The sequence below is a fragment of the Pleurodeles waltl genome, chromosome 4_1 (genome assembly GCF_031143425.1).
Source record: "Pleurodeles waltl isolate 20211129_DDA chromosome 4_1, aPleWal1.hap1.20221129, whole genome shotgun sequence".
NCBI lineage: Eukaryota > Metazoa > Chordata > Amphibia > Caudata > Salamandridae > Pleurodeles > Pleurodeles waltl.
Window position 1 is genome coordinate 521129644 of NC_090442.1, and position 22032 is coordinate 521151675.

General features: G+C 45.0%; 1 protein-coding gene across 1 annotated transcript in view; it reads left to right on the plus strand.

Moving 5' to 3' along the window:
* The first annotated feature begins 8495 nt into the window (after window positions 1-8495).
* The window catches only part of PRICKLE1 (prickle planar cell polarity protein 1), a 117608-nt gene continuing 104071 nt past the window's right edge, over window positions 8496-22032 (plus strand). The window contains exon 1 of the mRNA XM_069228837.1: window positions 8496-8808. The gene's annotated coding sequence lies outside the window, so the exon portion shown is untranslated. The remainder of the gene's footprint in view (window positions 8809-22032) is intronic.

Sequence of the window (22032 nt, forward strand, 5' to 3'; positions counted from 1 at the left end):
TGGCTTTGCACTCCCCAGGATGGTACAGTGGGCAACCCACCCACTGGAGAGACTTGAGAGACTGTGGCTTTGCACTCCCCAGGATAAAGCAGTGGGCAACCCACCCACTGGAGAGACTTGAGAGACTGTGGCTTTGCACTCCCCAGGATAAAGCAGTGGGCAATCCACCCACTGTAGAGACTTGAGAGACTGTGGCTTTGCACTCCCCAGGATACAGCAGTGGGCAACCCACCCACTGGAGAGACTTGAGAGACTGTGGCTTTGCACTCCCCAGGATAAAGCAGTGGGCAAACCACCCACTGGAGAGACTTGAGAGACTGTGGCTTTGCACTCCCCAGGATACAGCAGTGGGCAACCCACCCACTGGAGAGACTTGAGAGACTGTGGCTTTGCACTCCCCAGGATAAAGCAGTGGGCAAACCACCCACTGGAGAGACTTGAGAGACTGTGGCTTTGCACTCCCCAGGATACATCAATGGGCATGGAGCCCCGTCGTGGATCTGGCGTGGTGCTGTCATCCGGCTGAGGTGCCCCCATTTCCCTTCCCCCTGAGGTGCCTGTTGTATTTCTATCTGATGCCCCTGCAGTGTTCTCTCCGTTTCTGGACAGGTATCGTGTGTGGGCCTCGCCCATGCATTGTGGGCCCAGTGGTCCACGGACATTGAATTGTGCATACCTGCACTACTAATCGTGATGTATATATTTGGAGTGTGTATATATTTCTGTATATATGAGCTTACTGTTTTTTGATACATTACAATGGTTGTACTGATTTCCTTTTGTCTTTGCATTCTTACGGGGGGTTGGGGGTTGTTACTGTGATGTTTGGAAATGCATTGGTGTGTGTGTTGTAGTGTGCGAGGGTCGGGTTGGGGGTGGGGGTGTTGCGTATGTGTCCCCCTGACTTTTGCCTCCCCCCACCCCTATGTCGTAGGTGCAGTACTCACCGTTGTCTTCGGCGCCACCGTTGCTGATGTTCATAGAGGAGCAGGAAGACAAGCGCAGGGAGTATTTGTAGTTGCGGCTCCATGGTGCCCTCCTTCCTCGTGGAGTGTGTTAAGGTGAGCGTTTTCCCATTGCAAAAGCTGTTTCCGCCGTGTTTTTATCCACAGTGAATCCGCCCCAGAAAAGGTGGCGGATTGGCCTGTTGTAATACTGTGGTCGGTACATTGTCTTCCGCCTGGCTGTTGGCAGTGACCGCCGCGCTGCTTGTCTGTACCGCCGTGGCGGTCGCAGTGTTAAAGTGGCTGTCTATGTTGGCGGTTTCTGCCACGGTCATAATTCCCTTTTTTTTCCGCCGGCCTGTTTGCGGTATTACTGCAGCTTTAACACCATCCGCCAGGTTTGTAATGACCCCCTAAGTGTCCAAAATTCTCACAATTCTCCAATCCAATCATTTACTCCTCCCAAGTGGCTTGTCAAAAAGCACATAAAATTATAAACTGTAATAGTCATATACATTTAAATGCTCCAATATGGAATAACTCAGCAATTATGTACAAAGGTAAAGAAATGAATTGGTTTGTCTGGAGAAGTCATAAAATTAATAGTCTAACAGAGCTATACACACGGAATAATTCATTGAAACCATTCTCACAACTTCAAGATACGTATAAACTACTGCAATCACAATTTAATAATTATGTAGTATTAATGTCAATTCTTAATCCTATAACAAACCTGAATACAGATTCTATGATACACTCATCCATTGCCCGTTATATCTACATGTGGAAAAACTTCAAAGGTATGGTATCTGGCTTATATTCATTATTAATTGATAAATCTTTTCCAGATGATACATCTAAACATTTAAAATGATGGTGGTCTACAAGACTTAATATTACTTACTCAGACAAAGAATGGTCTAAAGTACTGGAAAATTACAATCAGGGCCTTTGTGATACTAGGCTGAAATTTAACTATTTTAAAATTCTACATCGATGGCACTGGTCACCTTCTAAATTATGCTCTGCCAAACTCAGTAATAACTCTGATTGCTGGAGATGCTACCAATCCAACTGCGATATCATACATATCTTATGGGAATGTACTGAAATACAACAATTTTGGTTACAAATATTACAATATCTGAGGAAAAATGTCCCTAATATTACATCTCAGTCATCTCGCTTAATCTTACTACATGACACTCATGGCCTAGGAAAGATCTCCTCACAGATGTTTAGATGGTTGTCTACAGCGATCGGTGTAGCAAAAATTAACATACTACGTTTTTGGAAATCAAATGCTTTGCCAACTGTCCAAACTTGGTTAAAAGACATGTTTGAGATTGCACAATTCGAAAGAATTATATATAAACTAAATGATATCCTACAACAGTTCGAACACATATGGAATACTTTTTTAAATAATTGAATTCCTCCGCCTCCTTTTCATTTTATACAAAGATCAATGGGAAAAATTATTTTTCTTAAATATACTCTCTTCAATCCCGATACTTGTTTACAATCGTTTAATCAATTATCGATCCCTGTTTATCTCATTGTTTTGATGTGTTATAGGATTGTGTAATGCAATGACGATTTGCCTAAATATTTTGTAATAATATATTTCTTGTCCATTGATACTTTTATTAGTTTCATATAGAACATATCTAATATAGAATTGTTATGGAAGGTACTTACCTGTTTGTCCTTTTTTTTGTTTTTTTTACTTTTTATAAAAAGTACACTGGATTTTCTTTTTTTTCTCTTCTCTTTTCTTTTATTTTCTCTTTTATTCTTTTCAATATACTTATTGTATAATTTTATATTGTTAAAGAACATTTTGTACTTATTTTTGTATCTATAAAAATTTAATAAAGAATTGAAACACAGACTGCCACAGCAGGGGCCGCCCAACCGCCAATGCAAGGCTGTTGGACTTCAGGCCACCAGCCTCGTAATAAGGCCCTTAATCTCCCCGTGCCTACCAAAACTGAGTGTGTCCTTGTGTAATGTATCTGGTGCTCATGAAAAGCTCTTCAATACCTTCTGGTCAAATTTGCGCTACCTAAAACTCCAAAAAAAATCTTCATTACATAGGTCAACATAGGCATCATCGACCAATAAAGACCAATACTTGGTTAACTATCTTGCTCATACACTAAGGTCATTGCAGTTCCACCACCACTGGTTTTTCGTGAATACAGAAATGAGAGCCTTTCTAAAGGCAGGGGTTTCTGTTTTGTCATCTTTATTGCAGTGTCTTGGGAAGTTGGGGTGGTGTTAATCTCCATGATGAGGAACTGGGATCTGGATAGGTTAGGCCAGTGGTCATGTACTGAAGAGGATGTTGTTTAGGAGACACAGCAGAATGCTGTCTAAAAGAACAGCTAAATATATGACAAGGGACACACTCCATCTCATTAAGTGCAAAGAGAAAGATCTGAAAGAGCCCACACTAATACTAATCTCACTATTCTAGCCTTTGAAAACATTGCCTTAATTATTAGTTTCATAATAGGCTGATATCTTCCCAAGCAGTCTAACACAAACGCATTACCACGCCTACATGTGTGAAAGGCTTAAAAGTAATCGAAGCTAGATAAATCTTTTTTTTTCAAAAATCAGCATGCTTTTCTTGGTCAGCTTCTAACTGAGCCAGCCTAATACAATGCTCTCCAATCCGGCTCAACTGTAATCTACTAATGGACAAAACATCTAAAGATAAACGCTTACATGGAAGCTTCGACTTACTATTCCTAACGCCACATCTACGTACCTTAAAGATATATATCTTGTCAAGGTGCATCTACGTGGAGTTAGCTAGAGAAAACTTACTTACCTGTCGATATTTTATTTTTGATATTGTGTCCTCAGTATTGTGTGCCATCGATATTCTGTTGTCAATATTCAGGGTGCAGACTGGCTCAGTAGAGCAAGCAGCACATATGACATAGGGATGCAAGATGAATGAATCTTAAACATGACACCCTACTCATCATGCTAATTCACAGGGAGAGAGCTAGAACAGTACCAGAACTGGCTACTCTGGTATCACCAGGTCAGCACTTCATGAGGCTGAGAACAATGTGGGATATGAATATAGGCAGAAAATTGACAAACACAGAATATGCATCAACACTAGAATACACAGCTAGGGCCTCATAAAACTCACGATTTAAGTACTTACAATTCAACTTTCTGCACAAAAATTGTTTGACCCCAAAACATATTGGCAGGATGTTTCATGGCTGAAAATCCAATTCCTCGGGTGTGATGTGAGTGAAGCAGACAGACGGCAAATGGGCTTGGACTTCGTGCAGATACGGGAATACTGGAAAAATAAAATCTCAAAGGTGGCCAAATTAACAGGCAACGTCAGTGTTTTCATGCTTGAACCATATCTCCTAATTAGGTTATCTAGGTCATAGAAAAACAAAGCCATTAGCAAGTTTTTTTACCTGACTTTTGTTTTGCCATAGGATGAATGGGTAAGTCTTGAAAATCAGCTGCAGCTTTGCAACTGTTAGTTTGATTAAAGGATCTGATAAGGTGAGGAAATTATCAAAATCTTCAACTGTAGAAAAAGCAAGCTTGCATAATATAACACATGATTATTAAACCTTTTGCCTGCAGGTCCAATAATGAACCACTGTGAACAGGGACACAAGTGGCTCTCATAAGGTTTATAATCAACTGGGTAAACAAGAGCACATGACTACTAATATCCACTCTTTTGCTTTAAATCTACACTTATAGGTTTCTGTATGCGGGGGGCACTTGCATTCAAAGGACATAATTGGGGATATAACACACACTATTTTAGCGGGAACACATATTTATCAATGTTTACCACTCAAATGTGATGATGAAAAGATCGGTCTAGTGTTACTCCACCTTTAAGGCCTATCAAACCAGATCTATGTGCAACTGTGTAATGACCACTGTGACACACCACGTTAATGTGGATTATGTTGATTATGTATTACATTTTGTTTTACTGGTTGGCAATAAGATTAGCTAGTATTGTGACAGTAGCGGAAGAAAACTTCATCAAGCAAAATGTGTGTGTGACTGTGCTGCTCTGTACCTGTGTGAAACAATCAGGATCCATTTTTTTAAAAGAACTCTCCAGTCTTTTGTTTTTGTTAATGGACTTAAGTGTAGGTTGTCAGGGTTTGCTTGTTTAAGCATGGCACACACAACACATATTTCAGCCCATGGCCTGAGACTATTTCAAGGAAAAGGTATAGTTATTTCAGGTCAGGAGTAACAGTCCTGTTAGAGAAGGATCTAGTAGGAGTCTATTAGGCATTCTTCTTCAAACCGGGATTCCATTCATAAGCAGCAGTCGCAGCCGAGAGTCTGGTGTCCTCTCAAACTATGACACCTACTGATGCAGGTTGGGTTGCGTTAGCAAGGCCCTTGTATTACTAGGATAAGACAGTTTGACCTGTCTACTGGCCTGTGAGCAGCTAAATGTTCTGTAGATGATGCATTGTTCAAATATGGACTGTCCTGCCATTCTGAACGCGGGCTTACGCTTGCATCCCTTAACGCCTATTTTTCCAGCATCACAACATCAACCTCTCTTATAGTTTGAGTGACTACCACTACATATCAGTAGGAACCCAGAGCAACTTTGTGAATGTGAGTGTGAAAGCCCATTCCAGACCATTATAAGAAACAAAAGACAGCAAGACACCGTGCAATTTGTTTTTAATACTTTGATGATATCCTCTTATTAATGTGTGCTGGCTCCCCCCCCCATATGAATGTTTATGCAGAGAGGCCAGTGGTTTGCACTCAAAAGTACATGTGCGGAGTGACGCACCATCAAATTTTGGCAATTACAGTAACTGACTCCTGTGAGGCTATGTGTTGGCTAAATTGCTGACGCACATCTCAGTTTGATTTGTTTCTTCAAGACTGACAATCTGCTAGACATCAACTACTTGGCATTTGGTCCAACTTGAAGCATGCAGTTTGTTTTTATATCTAGCTTTATTGGTCCTTATATCCTACTCAATCTAACAGCATTGGTACTTTTATCCTGCCTGGACTCTCTGTTGTATTTAATATGGTGAACCACTCCTACTTTGTCGTCTGTCTTTGCATCTCTGAAATTGGGGATAGCATTCATTAAGGGAATGACTCTTTCCTCTCAAACTTGAGTCAATTATTTAACCTCCTCCTCATCCATTTATGAGTCAATCTCTGCTCTGTGGTGTTGTGAATCCTTTTCACTATCTTCTCTTTTTTTAGCATCTGTCTCTATCCTCTAACCTTAGTAATCCATCTCTTCCATTTCCTCTTCCACTTCTGGGCGGCCAGTAGCCCAAACCTCCAGAGATGCAAGGGCATCGTTGTCTAACAATTGATTTGCTCGCTGGTGGAGATGGATCACCTCAAGTTCAGTGACGACAAGGCAGAATTTGCAGTCCTAAGCCACCAATTAGAGTTTTGGAGTTCTTCGTCCTGTAGCCACAGTCTTCCTTTTTTTCGTCCCTTTTCCTCTGCGGTAAAAAACTTAAGCTAATGTCTTGATAAGAACCTTGCCTATGCACCTCAGAAGAATGACACTGTTTACACGGGTGCCCCTCTCTTCTTCCTTCAAAGGGCAATCCTACTCTAACTGTCTGTTTCTACTATCCTAATGTAGCCGAATCCTTTGTGTCCACTCCTGGCCTTTTGGGAGAAGTTTAAGACCTCGTTGTTCACATTACATTTTTGAAACACCACAGGCCCTGTCATAATGTAAGCAATTTATTGCAATTTTCCTTCCTTTTGTTCCATGGCATCTTGTTCTTTGCGTCAAGAAAGCATCTGTGAAGGTGAAGCCTGCACTATGCAAGATTTCAAAATAAATTAAAATATGGCATGAGATGAGCACAAACCATTTTTGAAAATATGAGAATAAGCAAACTAAAATGAGCAAAATTAAAAAAGCTCCTGTTAGTGTATGCACTATGAGTGTACTCACCGTTTTCCATCTCAAAGTGAAATAACGTTCTTATTAGATTTTTTGAAAAAACAAATTGTCAATAACTGCTTTGTGTTAGGGCAGTGGTTCCCAACCTGTGGTCGGCGGACCCTGAAGGTTTTGTGACACATTCCCAGGGGGTCTGCTGGCCAGGGCCGGAAGGAAGGAAGGCACTTCCAAACATGTGCGTGTGTTTATATTCATTACTTCCTTTGTGCAACATAAACAGCATTGCAAAGTTCCTTGTACATCCAGCAGCTTTATAGCAAAAATAAAAGTGTCAAGATAACTCTAGTGATTAATGTTCCTTCTGGAAAGAGATGGAAGCTTTCTCTAGTGGCAGTTCTGACTCAAGGGTAGCGTATATGGCTAATATGCCTGCTGCAAAGAAAGTTTATTATGTAAAGAACAGTATGTTATGTGCATAGCACAGTGCCTTAATGTGTTTTTCACAGATTATTTTGTTACTGTGCAGTTCATAAGTGACAATCGTAATCTAGCATAGTGCGTTATGAACTGCCATTAAAGAGCTGTATGCAAACTGTATGGCACAAATTAGAAAGTTGTGTTTTTTTTCCCTCTTTCATTATCCTTATGCTGCTAAAAAGGTTTGCTTGCGCACAAATACATTCTTATTATTAAAGTCAATGCTATCCACTGTGTAGTGTTCTGAATCCTGAGCTTGTGTTTCTCTAGACCAAGTACTCTTTAAGTATGCCTACCACTGTGAATGACATGTGAATGACACACCTTGTAGTCCCTGATAAAGTGGTACCTTGCACTGGCGTGTGAGGTGCTATAAAACAAATGAACCACATATGAGAGGCTAAGGAGAGATGAGAGGCCCTTATGGTTTGACTTCATTTCCCCATCACATATTTGTGAAAAAGCTTTCTCTCATCTTATGTACCTAAAAAACATAAAAACAGAAATTGCTTGGGAAATGTTGAATCTGAGGTGAGGTTTCAGCTTTCCTAAATAAAACGAAACATTGAAAAGTTAGTAGCCAAGATGCAATGCCAACATTCCCATTAAAATCAATTACTTTTACATATTTTTTTCATATAAAATAATTAAATCTTTAGTAACTCGAGTATTTATTTGGTAGTTGCTTGTGTATTTTTTGCGAACTACTGTTTCAGTGTTTGAAGTATAAATAGTACAAATTCCTCGCCTTCCACTAATTATTCAGTGGGGTCCTCAGGAGTCAAAAGGTTGGGAACCACTATGTTGGGGAAACAAACTCATAAAACATTTAAACGTGTATCCCTTTGAGGACTTTCACTTTCTGCATCACTGAGCGTCAAATGCCAGATAACATTCCGCCTGCTCATTTTCCTCAATACATTGTTATCTGATTGCACAGGGCATGCACACTAGAATCACACAGGAATCACGCAAAGCACGCAGTCTGTAAAAATCTAACCGAGACCCCGAGCTCTCCCTCCCTGGACCGCCTGCAGCCCTGGAGCCAATCCCACTTTTCAGCGCCCACTCCAGGTTTTGCGAGGAGGATGGGAACGCCAGCCCTTCTCCCTAATGGGCCAATCAGCCCCGGAGAACGCACGTATCATTTTACTGCCTTGAAACTAGTCCGAAGCACAGCGGTGCGGGGGGGAGACTGAGAGGCCAGACCAGACCCTGGGTGCGTCGCTGCTGGAGGCGGCTTCTTAAATGTAGGCGGACAGGACTGCCCCAGCCCCGCTCCTCACGCCCAGCCAGAAGGCGGAAAATGTGCACATGCTCCGGGCAGCAGTGAGGGGGACCTCGAGAGGAACGGAGCCCGCGTCTGCCTGCGGGACCTTTCACGCCCGTGCCTTCAATGCGCTTTCTGTAACGGGGGTTGTGTGCTGCGTCTTTCCCTGCGCTGACTGTAAGGTAAGTGGTTGGTTTGTGTGACTGTACGTGTCTGTGTGCGCGCGCGGAAGTATATGTGTGTGTGTGTATATACACACACACATACATGTATATATAATTTGGTGATGGAGTGGGAAAGCGATCCGCTTGGTCTGCGGGTGGATGTGTTGCGGAATGCAGGGCTCCATGTGAAGAAAGTCTCCTGAGACCTAATTAGTTTAACGGGGGCCAGGAGGCGACGTGTAAATTAACCAGGGAGAGGAGGGGGTGTGGGGTCTGACTTACAGCCCTGCAGGCTCGGGTTTGACGAACTCCCAAAAGGTCAGACAACATTGCCACAACTTTGAGTTGTATCAACAGCAGCTCAGAGCAACGGAGCTGGACCGTTTGACTGTGGGTGCCGCTTTAATTCTGGCGAATCTTTCTAGGGGGCTTCCTGAACCAACTGGCACCTATCCTTTTTATTTTTGGACCCACATTTCACCAAGTGTTTTTTTAATTTGTTTTGAGGACCCGAGGGAGAGGTGGGGGTCACAAGAAGTGGGAGCGGCTCAGTTCCCTGCTGCAGTCGGGCTTTGCACATAAACATGCTTTTTAATGAGCACCTTCTGCTCGAAGCTCAGCAACAATATAATTCGCGACAGCAAGATAAATATAACTTGTTGCAGCCGCCTCCTAATTCCAGGACTGTCCAGGTCCCGCACAGAAGTTCTGCGCGGATGGTTTAGACATACGGGAATTTGCCTGTGTGAATGCCTCGAGTGGAGTTGTGGTGCTAATCTTCGACACTTGCACGGAATCCCGGCTGCGGCACCTGACCACAACTCGTGTGATTCTGGGGAAATCACAAGCCTAAGAAAATGTAAATATGCGCCATTTAATCTGTAAAGCATGTCTGTGAATGCCTTGGAACATACGCGAATATGCATGTAAATGTCTGGAACATACAATCACTGCTAACTCGTCCCGCACTTTCTTGGGTCATCGCGCTGCATTTTCTTTATGTAAATAAATGAGGCTTCAGAGCAAGGGGTGGAAGACGGGGGGTGGGTGAACTAAGAGACTGGTGAGAGTTTCAGAATGTTTGCCCCATCGGCCTCCAGATGTGTGGGCTCAGCTGTTGCCTGTCACTTGGGTGACAACTGGTCTTTCCTCGGTGAGCCTGTGCTTTCTTCATTATCCTCGTCTACGTGTCTGTGTTTCTCTTTCCCCCTATTATCCCGAGCGTGCCTGGGTCCCGTGGGAGAGGGCAGCCGTGTTTGGCCAGCCTCACACTTCCACTCTCTGCAGACTTTACTTTTGTAGCAACTGCGCCCTGAAGGCCCCGCTGGGAGGGGCTCCGCGCTGAAAGGGCCACGCGGTATTTGCATAGCCTTTCTGTCAAACAATATTCCTGCCGCCCGGTGTGCTAAGCAGTGAGCCGAGGATTGAAACGTTTAACAGCCGAGCCTCGGTTTTCGGCGTCCCTGGTGGGAGGTGCGGGGCCTGGCCCAAGCCCGGAATCTGCTGCTGAGCCCCTGCTGGGGACTGGCTGAAGGAAAACAAGGTGTGCCGTGGGACCAGAGTAGTTCTGAGAGTCACAGATTGGGCGGGTGGGGGGGAGCCGTGAAGCGAGAGGGGGGAGACTCTATGTAGGGAATGGGCAAAGTGGGCTCTGGTGCAGGGCCCCGCACCTTTCTATGGGCAGCATCATTAAGCTTTCAGGAAAGTCCCAGACAGTGGCGCAACTCAAACATGAGGGGGACACCTGCACAATATGAAAAGGGGCTCCCAGATCTCAAATATCTCATACATATTCGATTTTGCACTGAATGGGGGCACCCTGAAAGACATGGTCTCCTTAAAGGTTTGGGGGCGACAAGGAGGACTTTCAGTGATTAGACCATAGTTGCTGAGGGTGTCAATGACCTGAAAAAGATAATAAATCCAGAGTTTTTCCGGGGGGAAGGGGGTTTATGTTTGCTCGGGTCCCAAAATCCTTAAGATGTTCCTGGTTCTATGCCTTCCACAAGCACACAGAGGGTTCAGCTTCGAGGCGCTGAGTCTGCCGAGCATGGAGATACGTCCATCTTCCCTGAGCAAAACGTTTACTGCGTGGGCAGACCAAGATGTAAATACATAGAAGGTGCAAGCACAGGGAGGCGTGGGGGCCAGGATGGGGGCATACTAGTGCACCTACACCCCTCCCCTTTAAAGTAAGGGGTAGTACTCCAGAGCCCCCCGCTGCGTACTGCCTGGGCCAGGCCTGATTTATGGGATCGGTCACTGAGCCCTAGCTGGGGGTAGCTGAAAGCAAAATCCGGTGCACGAGGGCACCAGGACACTCGTGAGTGTCAGAAACACATGGGGGTGCACAAGGGGACCGGCCCTGTTTGCCCAGAGGATTTCCAGCGGTTGCGGCCGTGCGTACTCACAGTGCTTTAAATGGGCCGATACTGTCCGGTACTGAGTACCGGCACTTTTTTATTTTGAGAGGGAGAGTACCGGCACATCTCAAGAAAAACATAATACTTTTAATTGGAGAGTACCGGCACTTCTCAGAAACAAGCAGGTACTCTGGCACAGAGTACCTGCACTTCTATTTTTCCATTTAAAGCACTGGATTAAATAGAGGGTGCGGAGGCTGACTGGACGCTCCCCGTCAGCCCTGGGTACCAGGGGCACGAGAGAGGGTTGAATCTAGAATGTGTTGAGGATTACACTTGTTTCGGTTATCTGGAAGGCCGCTTGTGCCCCCTCAGTATTTCGGCTCCAGCATTGACAGCCGCCGGGGGTAAATCAATTGCTTTCTTCGCTCTAAGGCGGACGGCAATTCATTCGGCCGGTGACAGATCCAATCAGTTCTGCCAGCAAAAGCCAAGGCTGCGAGAGCGGTTTATCATGTTTTATATTCGAGGGCCCTGGAGCACCGCTGCTCTGACCCGCGGAGGGGGCTGGATTAGCGCTGCTGGGGTCGCCCGCATGAAATGCAGTGTCCTCTGAGTGGAGGGAGGAGGACAGGGTTAATAGCTCAACTATTAAAACGAGAGTCAAAGGCGATGGGGGGCATTTTTATTCAAAAATAACCGGAGGTGGGGTGAACTGAAGGAGGCGGCAGGGCTATTTGTAAAAGATGGGGGACAAGGGGTGTGTGTGATTTATGACTTTAAACGCATGAAATAGCATTGCCATTTACTCTTTCTTCTTCCATCGACCCTCGGAAAAAACGTCATTTTTTTGTTTTGTACGTTAAAAATTGTGTTTGCTTAGCATGCAGTCAGTGACACAGGAACCTTACTAGTGTGTCGGTGGTACCTCGAAAGTTTATGGATTGTACCCTCTTGTTTCTATATTTTCAATTATTCTAATAATTCCTGCCCGATTTTGGTTGGCCACGTGCGTTTTTTTTTTTTTTTGTTAAATACATTTTTACTGCCTCTGCTGCTGTAGTTGGCGTTTCACCTTCAGGCTATGTGTGTCCAGCAGCAAAAAGAGAGCATGTTGGCATGAGACCGTGCTTCCGGTCTCGGGACCACAACTCCCAGAAGACACTGACTGCTGAAGGGAAGACTCGCGACTGCAATCTTGGTGTCTTCGCGGTACGGACCAATCCGGTAACAGTGTTTAGATGACAGGGACCTGCCCTGCAATTCAACTGTAATTCCCTCCAGCGCAGCCGGCAGATGTTCAAAAACAAATGAGACGGCAGTTGGAGCCATTTTTAACCTGGGCAAACAGTCATAACCCTGTCTTTTAATTAGTTTCTAAGTCAAAACCCGAGGCTTTGTAAGAGCAATAATATCGCAGCGAGTGTCTGCATTCCACGCAGGCTGCTTATCAGGCGTCTGCCCTGGAGACTGCGAGGCCCTTTTCTCGCAGAAGGACGGAGATTGTATTGATCCCAATTAATAAAGCCTGATCCCTTTTAGTGGCCCTCAGAGCTTGTGCTTTTAAAGCCTTGGCGAGCTCGAGTCTGTTTACTGCAGGGTTATCCAGGCTACTCCTCGGTAATGTGTAACCAATAAAGGCCATTAACAATAACTAACTTCGTTCTGAGGTAACGAGGGGCGGGAGGTGGCGGGGCAGCTCCTTCCTTTGTGCATGGTTGCTTTTCCCGATGTTTGTGTGACACTGTGTGTTTACACCCCTGTTGTGCAAAGCTGCTCACCTTCTTGCTTTAATCCATCGAAGTGTCATTGGCTTTATTGCCTTGTTCGGTCGAGTATGCAGGATTTGTCTCGGGGTGGGTTGGCGATTGAAATGTTTCGTTTCCCATTTTCCGTGCATTCCAGCTCTGAGCTCGGAGTCCCCTGGGGAGCGGCCTGTGACCTCTAAGTATCACCAGACGCGGAGCAAATGCTGCAGAGCCAGGTCAGGGCAACCCACGGAAGGCCCAGCGTTCATGTAAAGCCGGAAATGCGTACGGCGCGCATATTGGGACATCACAGCTCTCATCTGAAAGGCCGAGATACATTTGTGGCTCGCGGGCCCTTCCTGCACCAAATCGTAGTAATGGGCACTGGTAACAAACATGCGCACGCGTTGGCTCTTTCAGGGTGTGTACCACAGTTCTTGTGTGTTACTATAGTATCACCCTAATTTTAAGTTTGATCCAGGATGCTTTTTTGCCCCAAACCACAGGGGCCGTTCTTTAATTTATCTAATTTACACCGTTTATTGAGATCTACTTGTAGGCTGTGCGAATGTGTGGTGTGAAGTGTTAAGCTGTTGTGACAGAATGCTGTTTTTAAACCACTTTGTGCTGCAAAAGATATTTAGCAAAATATAAAGTTCTGTCCGAATTACAGGTAGTAAATAATGACGGTGTGTGTCAAGGTCGTGTCATGAGCGCATGCTGTAAGCATGGGTGTTTTTAAATGTGTTTTCTCCTAGGGCTTGGAAAATGCTTCTGGTCCCCTGAGCTGGCGAATGTAATGTGACATTACTTAATGCAGCATCTGTGTGCAGTATGGAGGCAGTGACTATACATGGTCTTGTCTTGGCACAGTTTCCTTTGTTAAAAACCATGCCTCCCTGTGAGATTGTCACTTGTGCCATGTGTCTGGGTACTCTCTGTACATCAAAGCAGGTATTCCTTCAGGCTGACATCTGATGAGTCCAGTTGCTTTTTGTTTTCCTCACCCAAGGAGACTACCACCACTTTCGACCAACATTCTGATCCTTCCACTTGGGTTCACTTAAGATAAGTGACCATAGGTGAAAGCATTCTTTCACATAGCTGTAAGTAGGACTCGCTTTGAATCCGCCTATTCACAATAGTGTTTCCCATAGAAATGTGCAACGGAAATCAAACTTAACCCAGTGTGTGTCTTTTAGACCCAGGTTCTTGGCATGTTCTTCAATGACTCACTATCTCAGTATCAGTCTTATTTCACTCGGAGGAATAATGTTCACTTATGGATGTAGATGATTGATCCACAGTCATAATAACACTCCTGGAGAAATGTTCATTTCTGTAGCTTTTATAAATCAATTCTTCATTTTGATTTGACACATCTGGTTAGAACTACGCGACTCCATGTGATTATCTGGAATTTAGATGGGTATCAAATAAGCATTAGTTTAGGGTGTAAAGCACAAAGGTGACTACACATACCTGGATGGTGGCTGCTCCCAATAGCTCTCTCTGTTGGCACAGAAAAGTTCGCTGGTGTTATCAGCCTCTGTGCCTGGGTGGTGACACGGCAGCCTCTGGAACAGGCTGATGTCTAGTCTGGCCGAAGTTAAATGGGCTAGAGAAGCAGACATGCCTTTCACTGGACATCAGCCGTAAGCTCAGTGACAGTTGAGTCCAGCGCACTAACTCCTGGGGGCAGGGACCTGGAAACCTTATACAAGGTGCAGCGTCCTGCCAGCTTGAAAACCTTGCTGCACTTATTGTGCAGTTTTTTTTTTTTTTTTTTTTTTTTTTTCTTTTCCCCCATACAAAAAGTGTACTTCCAACACCCCCGCCCCTCCCATTTTGTAGGTATGAAGTTTTTAAGAAACTGAAAATAAATCCCGACTTCATCATGTTCTGCTCAAGTGATAAACTGACAAAAACACAGACGCCATTAGATCCTCCAGCATCTGGCTTGGGCCAGTCCGCTACCCTACTTGTGTCCTGGGTGAGTTACAGACCAGCCTTGGGGCCAGAGGGTTGGGCACAACAGGTAGCCCTTCCTTTTCTCAGTTTCCTTGTAGGTGGAGAGTGAACTTCTACGCAGTGGCCAACTGGCCTGCAGCGCCTCACCCCTGAGACGGTTCTCATTTTCCCTGATGAGGACCGCCAGAGCATAGAATGCTGGTGGTGGGTGTTTCTAGTGAGGCTGAAAAAGTAGCACACTTGGAGATGCAGCAATAGCACACTCTCATGATCCAATACCACGCTTTCATAATCCGATACTACTTGCCTGACGCAGAGCCATTATCATGATCCAATACCACGCTTCCATAATCCGATACTACTTGCGTGACGCAGAGCCATTATCATGAGCCAATACCACGCTTCCATAATCCGATACTACTTGCGTGACGCAGAGCCGTTATCATGATCCAATACCACGCTTTCATAATCCGATACTACTTGCGTGACGCAGAGCCATTATCATGATCCAATACCACGCTTCCATAATCCGATACTACTTGCGTGATGCAGAGCCATTATCATGATCCAATACCACGCTTTCATAATCCAACACTACTTGTGTGACGCAGAGCCATTATCATGATCCAATACCACCCTTTCATAATCCGACACTACTTGTGTGACGCAGAGCCATTATCATGATCCAATACCACCCTTTCATAATCCGATACTACTTGTGTGGCGCAGAGCCATTATCATGATCCAATACCACTTGGTGCAGGGCCATTAGGGCAGAGGAAGGATATGTCTTTATCCCTCAGAGTGGTGTGAAATCTTCTGTCTTGCAGAAAGCATTGGTGAGCTTCGTCCTCCAGCTGCAGATTTCTACATTGAGACTGAAACTAGCAACCAGTGTCTGTACCCTTCCTCCCCTGAAATATAGCAGTGTTTGGCGCACTGGCATGCTGCTTTTCTATCCCTGGACTGGGATACCCAAGGTGAAGCCGCTCTGTATTGGTTGAAGAGGATATCACGGGGAGGGATACTGTTCATGGGAAGACTTGTAATGTGCACAGACCACGCCTAGGACCAACAGCCCTTTTCTGCTATGCAAACACAGCTTGTACTAGTCGTGGTCCTGCTCAGATGAGCGAGAGTTAAGCCCTGTGGATGTCATTCCACCCAGAGGGGTGGAAATGCATTACTCTACATGTGAAATAACTCAAGTACTTAACTGGGACACACACCTGTATTGTATGCCTCAAATCACGTGATGCAAATAGTGCAGAATTTAAAGCCTGTCTCCCTGGCTGCACTGAGCCCTCTAATCAAACTGTTTTATAGAAATCCAAGTCTGTTCACTTTGTTCGTGTTTTTTGCTGTTAAAATGCGAGCTGTGCTTGTAAAGCAGGACTCACTTATCTTTCTTTGTTTTTTTGGTTCTTGCCTCAGTTGTACTTCCCAAGTCAAAATCTGATGTCTAGTTCTGTGAATGAACAACATTCTGTAGAGACACAGCTTTCAAACATACCCACTGCTAAGAATGTTTTTAGATTGGGCTTTGGATCCTCCCCTTTCAACCATTGGCTTTCATCGATCAGCCTCTTCCAGCTACTGGCTTGAGATTTTGTCAATCAAGTCCTGGCTCAGCCAAGTGCAGTAGTCATCTCTCACCTAATGCTATCAGCTATTTGAGTATATCGTTCCACCTCAACTTGAATGCTTGCATTGAACGTCATGAGGGACTACTTTACAACTCTAGTCTTTCCTGTCCAGTCCTGCTGGCTCCTCCTTGCGATTCTTGGTCCAATAAAATAATGCTCTGTGCTTTAGCTCATTAAACCCAGACCTATTGGGCTTCCCAATACTTGTCTCACATCTTCATGTTTTTTCTGGCGAGCTATAAGAGTATGAGATCCTGTCTGGACCTATATGAGGACATTTTTTCCTCGTCTTATTCCAACTGGTTATTTACCCCAGCACCACACTGCAATACATCATTTATCTAGGAGAACAAGAATTAATTATGTTTTGCCAGTATCTAGTAGCTGTCCAGTTCCATGTAGATGTGGCTCCGTAGAATGCCCCCAGCATCTCTTCATGTTACTTTTATATTTACTTTGAAAAAGCACAAACCTATTATAATAATAATTTTATTGGTCATCATATAACTTTGCAGACCTGTTTTTCTCTTTATTTATCTTGACTGCATACTTTAATTTGGTATTGACTTCCACATAATTTGGTCGGCATAAATCCTTTCAGCTAGAGCACTTTTCATAAATGTTCCTTGCACAATTATTTATAGCCCAATTCAAATAAATGTAGAATTTAGTTCCATTTCTTTTTACCTTACAATAAATGAATGGCCATCTTTGCTGGTATTTGACAATGTATTTAATTGCATGTTCTAGTGCTGAATGTCACCTTTTTAATCTGAACTGCACAGTGTTCTGAAGTATCAAGGTCCAGGATAGTGGAGTGGCAGGAGTCTAGTTGTCGGCAGGGCTTCTATCAGAAATGTCTTACTTGTTCTTATCTAGTCAAGCCTATTTTGAATAGATGAGTTATAAGCGTTCCCTGAAGCATAAATTGTTGGCTTCTACCCTTGTGTTCAGGTTCAGAGCCTTCCATAGCCTTGGGCCTTGAGCCTATAGTGGTCTTCCTCTGTACTTGGGTGGTGTGATGTTATGAGTCTGACCAGGGATTCTTGTTTCTTGTTTTTTGTGTAGTTTAGAAGAGGAAGAGTGGAGCTGGGTGGACCCTGGCATTTCCTCCAGTATGCTATGGGTTCCACACAGAGCATTTCACAGCTGATTGTCTCTTGAACTGGCAGCCAGTGAAGTGTAATAACTATTACATAGGACACAGACTCCATTTTCTTAAGAACCGTGTGTGGATCATGTGTCAACAGCATTATACAAGAAAGCAATAATAGCCTCCTTCACTGGTTGCATATGTAGTTTAAGCGCCATCCCAGGAGGGGAATCCTTGTTTTTGTGCACATAATGCCCTTTGCATGACCACTTTGCATTTAATGTTGAGTCAATTCACAGTGATCAGAGAGCTCTTAAGAAGAAATAGTTGAAACAACATTTTTAACAAGTTATATTTCATTGTGGTGATGTCATGGCAATCCTTCCCATCCCCCCACCCCCCCCCAGACCCCGACTCTTTAAAAAAAAAAAAATAAAAAAAAAAAAAACAATCTGTTCACTTTAGCCCTTGCCAGCACTACACGGTTTCCCAGAAACTATTTTTTCAGTTGGTCCACAGTCAAAGGAAACTTATTGAGCATGAAAAACACAGAACCATTCCTCCAAGGGTGCCTGATATTCAGTACTATGCTTTTTGTGCCGGCCTTTTGGAGTGTATTAAAATCACTTATCGCTGGCCTCTCTTGGGCTGTCCAGTGATCCCTCAAATAGATTGGCATATCTGTTTTTCCTAGTGTTATTTTCTTTGTGGATAGGAGGGGTTTTGGAAGCCCTGTAGGCGCATTCGCAATGTCAGGAGACGGCTGTCCAAGCCAAGAAACACACTGGAGTACTCTCAAGTATCTGTAAGCGAGAAAGCGGTGGTCATGTTCTTGTTGGCACGAATTCTATAGTTAAGAGTTTGGGTGAAGGGAACAGTTCTAGATGAAATAAGACTCCAACAAGGAGTTTTTAATAATGGGAATTGCCGTATCAAACTTACTAGTTTTTCTAGTATGAGACAGGACCAATAATGAGTAAAAGTGTCCTTGAGTGACAACCCCCAGAGTAAGGCATAACTGTGAGTACCTACGCCTTCTCTACGTAAACTGCTAGTCTGTCCAAATGCCCCCGCATTCCAAGGTGGGACCCCTCGCGCCACGTCTGGGCGGGCTGGAGCAACAGCGCGAGGCAAGCTCGAGAAACGCACGAGGACAGACTGACACCACACGGGCAACACGAGCCGGTGCAGTTGTTTGTTTGTGGTTATAATGAATGCCACGCTGTCCTGTCTTAGAGGGTCCCGCGAATTAGTGATTTGTGGTCCTCCACCATCCGATATGCCGTATTTGCACCATGCATCCTTCTTGGGGAGGATTGGGTCCTCCACCAACCAATATGCCGTATCTGCGCCATGTCTCCTTCCTGGGGAGGATTGGGTCGGTGGTATTTTTCCGTTGAAGGCCGTCTTCAAGATGTTTTTTGGAGAGGAGATGCAGCATTTCAAATCGCAGACAGGCCCTGGCGCACACTGCGTGCTTCCAGCCGCCATTTCCTTATCTGGGGCACGCATCCCACAGCTCACAATTAGGGGCCTCTGACTCCAGCAGCAGTTCTCTTTGAACCCGGTCCAATCGAGCAAACCATTGGCTGCGTAAAAGAGTTGCTTGCCAAAAAGCATTTCCAAGGGCATTACAAGAATCTGTCTTGTGTTCGCTTTTTTTATTTCAGTAAAGGCTGCTTGGGTCCCAGTGGTGTCTTTTTATCACTGGTGCCATGTTATTATTATTTTTATTTTTTTGCAAGTTGGTCCCCGGTTATGAATGAGCTATAGAACCCAGTCCTATCATTTTCAGGCCATGTTTCGCATCCCTCATGTGTATCGATGTAAATAACGACGCTAATGTGCCCAGGGGAACGCGCCACGACTTTAATGCCAGCTTCTCAAAACGAGTAAAAACACAACATTGGTTTGAAGTACATCTGCAGCGCGCTTTCCCTGCCTGAAAGCTGAATGTCGAATCCCATGCTGCTGGTCTTTCGTTTTCGGCCACACTGTAGAATAAACTGGTTTTAGGAAGGGCGTGCTAAACCATTTTCTTAGGTAAAACCTAAATCCAGAGAAAATTACAGCGACCGCAGTCAAAATACATCAGTCTTCAAAGAAGCAGTGTGCGGGTGAATGAGCTGCACGGGTCTCCTCCCAGTCGTAAGGCTCTGCACCTGCATGCTGCTAGGGCTGACATCTGCCCTAAAGCTTCGTGAGTAGAAGCCTCCTGCCAGATTTTGCGCACTGTACAAATAATGTATTTGTTCTGCACCTGAAAAATGACGTACAAATGCAAATCTTGAGGGGCTTGCATGCATCTGCCGCTGATCTATTTCTGTAAGTTATGCTACGCGTCTAAAAATGCCTCTTGTCTGCATAGCGCGCTTGGTGTTTCTCTGCAGCCTCGATGGAGAGGGCTCTCGGAAGAAGTGAGCCTTCAGGCAGTGATGCTGGTTTTTGCATGGCTGCACGGGTGTGCTGCTCGTTGGAGGCTGAGGTTAGTTGCTGTGGGGAATGCTGCTGGTTGTTGCGTGGCTGTGTGCGCAACGGATGCTGCTGGTTGTTGCATGATTCTGCGAGGTTGTTGCTTGGCTGTGTGCGATGGGAGCTGCTGCTGAATGTTGCACGCCTGAGGTGGATTCTCTTTGTTGTGCGAGGGTCTGGCCCGCCTGCTAGGGATTAAGGCAGCCTTGCCTCAGTGTGGTTCCACCAGCTGAGCACACCATGCCAGCACCTGCTCTCATTCCTTGCCCCTTTGGTAAGCACAAGGCTATTGCGTCTGGAGCTGCGAAACCTTTACGCAAGGCTGCGAGCCTACTCATGAGCTGCGTCACTCACGGGGATAGGGAGGGCCGGATTACAACCCAGAGTAGCATTCTGCCCAGCGTCAGGTGTCTCTACGGGCATCTGCAGTTCTTTTCATCGGACAGTGACCATCTTGTTGATCCGAGCATTCTGTTATGTTAAAAATAGGGGAAGTCAAACGTGGCAGTAGCATTTTTGTGATAAGTGTCACCCTCTGCCTTGTAAGCCCTACTGGGTATGCCCTTTGATCTGATTTAGTGTCCATTGGGTGTAGAGGCCTGGAGTTCTGTAATCCTTTTTAAGGCAGAGCTTTGAGAGATGCACAAAGTGTGGGGGGTGTCTCTAAAGAGGGCGCGTCTCTTTCAGTGAAGGGCGTGGCTGAAACAGGGAAACTGGATTTCTGTGATTCCTTACAGTGTACCATAGGACCGGTATCTTGGCCACTGATATGGATTACCTTAATGTTTTTACATGAATTGTTCAGAACACGTTTGGTGCTATGTGTCAGTAAAATTAAGGACATGAAAATGGGACCTGATCGGGACCTGTTTCATTCTCTGTTTTAATTACTACGGTTCTGAGACCCCAGGTACCTGCCTAAAGCCCAGGGTAGAGGGCAGTAGTGCAGCTGCACATTAGGGGCAAAGGACTAGGCTACCGTATCTGGCTGTGGCAGAAGACCAGGGTATTACAACTGGCCCGGAAATAGGGGGCTTCAATGGCCCTGGGGTAGAGGACTGGATTACTGCAACCGGAGTGGAGTACAGTCCAGGAGTACTTCAAGTGCCGTGGGGTAGAAGACTACGGTACTGCACCCAGCTTGAGTAGAGCTGTAGGGTGTTGCACCAAGCCTAGGGAAGAGGATGAATCGAACTGCACACAGGCTGAGGTAGAGAACTGTGGTACGCCAACCAGCCTCAGCTCTCCGCTGCCTTTTGGCTAGGCTTACACTATAGAATTACCATACACACACTTTGCAGTTGTTACATAAATGCAGCTCTATTAGGGCCAGATGTAGCAAAGGTTTTTCCCCATTCTGTGTCTATGGGAAAAAGTGTTTGTACATATGGCCCTTAGTTCCTAAAAGAGACATTGGTCACTGTAGGCACCTTAGCAATTAGACAAGTGTTTGATCATCTTTTGTAAATGCGAATCATACATGTTTCATGGAAAGAGAGTCTAATGAGTGGCAACCATCCTATTTTCAAACCTTTTCTTCGTAGTGGGCCTGTTGAAAAGTCCCTAGCCCTGCAGGCGGTAACCGGTTCCCTCCCTGAAGGGAATAACATTGGAGACCCATAACTACAAACTTGGATATGACGAAGTGTTTCAAGTCTGCGTGCCTGGAGGTGAACTGCTGCAAGTAGATGTTTATGTTGAATTATATACAAATCCTTAAGCTCCTTCTATAGAGCTGAACAGCTTGCCAGGCCACCGGCCAACAAAGTGTCCTCGAAGTCTGCCAGAGTCTCACATTCACCAGACATTCTACCACACTGTATTGGAAACAAAACTGGGCCTTCTGCTGCTAAAACAGACTTGTAAATCTAAAGCTAAATCTAAAGCTTTATCTCTGCCCTGGACCGGCCAGCCTCCCTGAGCCTCAAGCCCATATGAAAAGTGTCTGT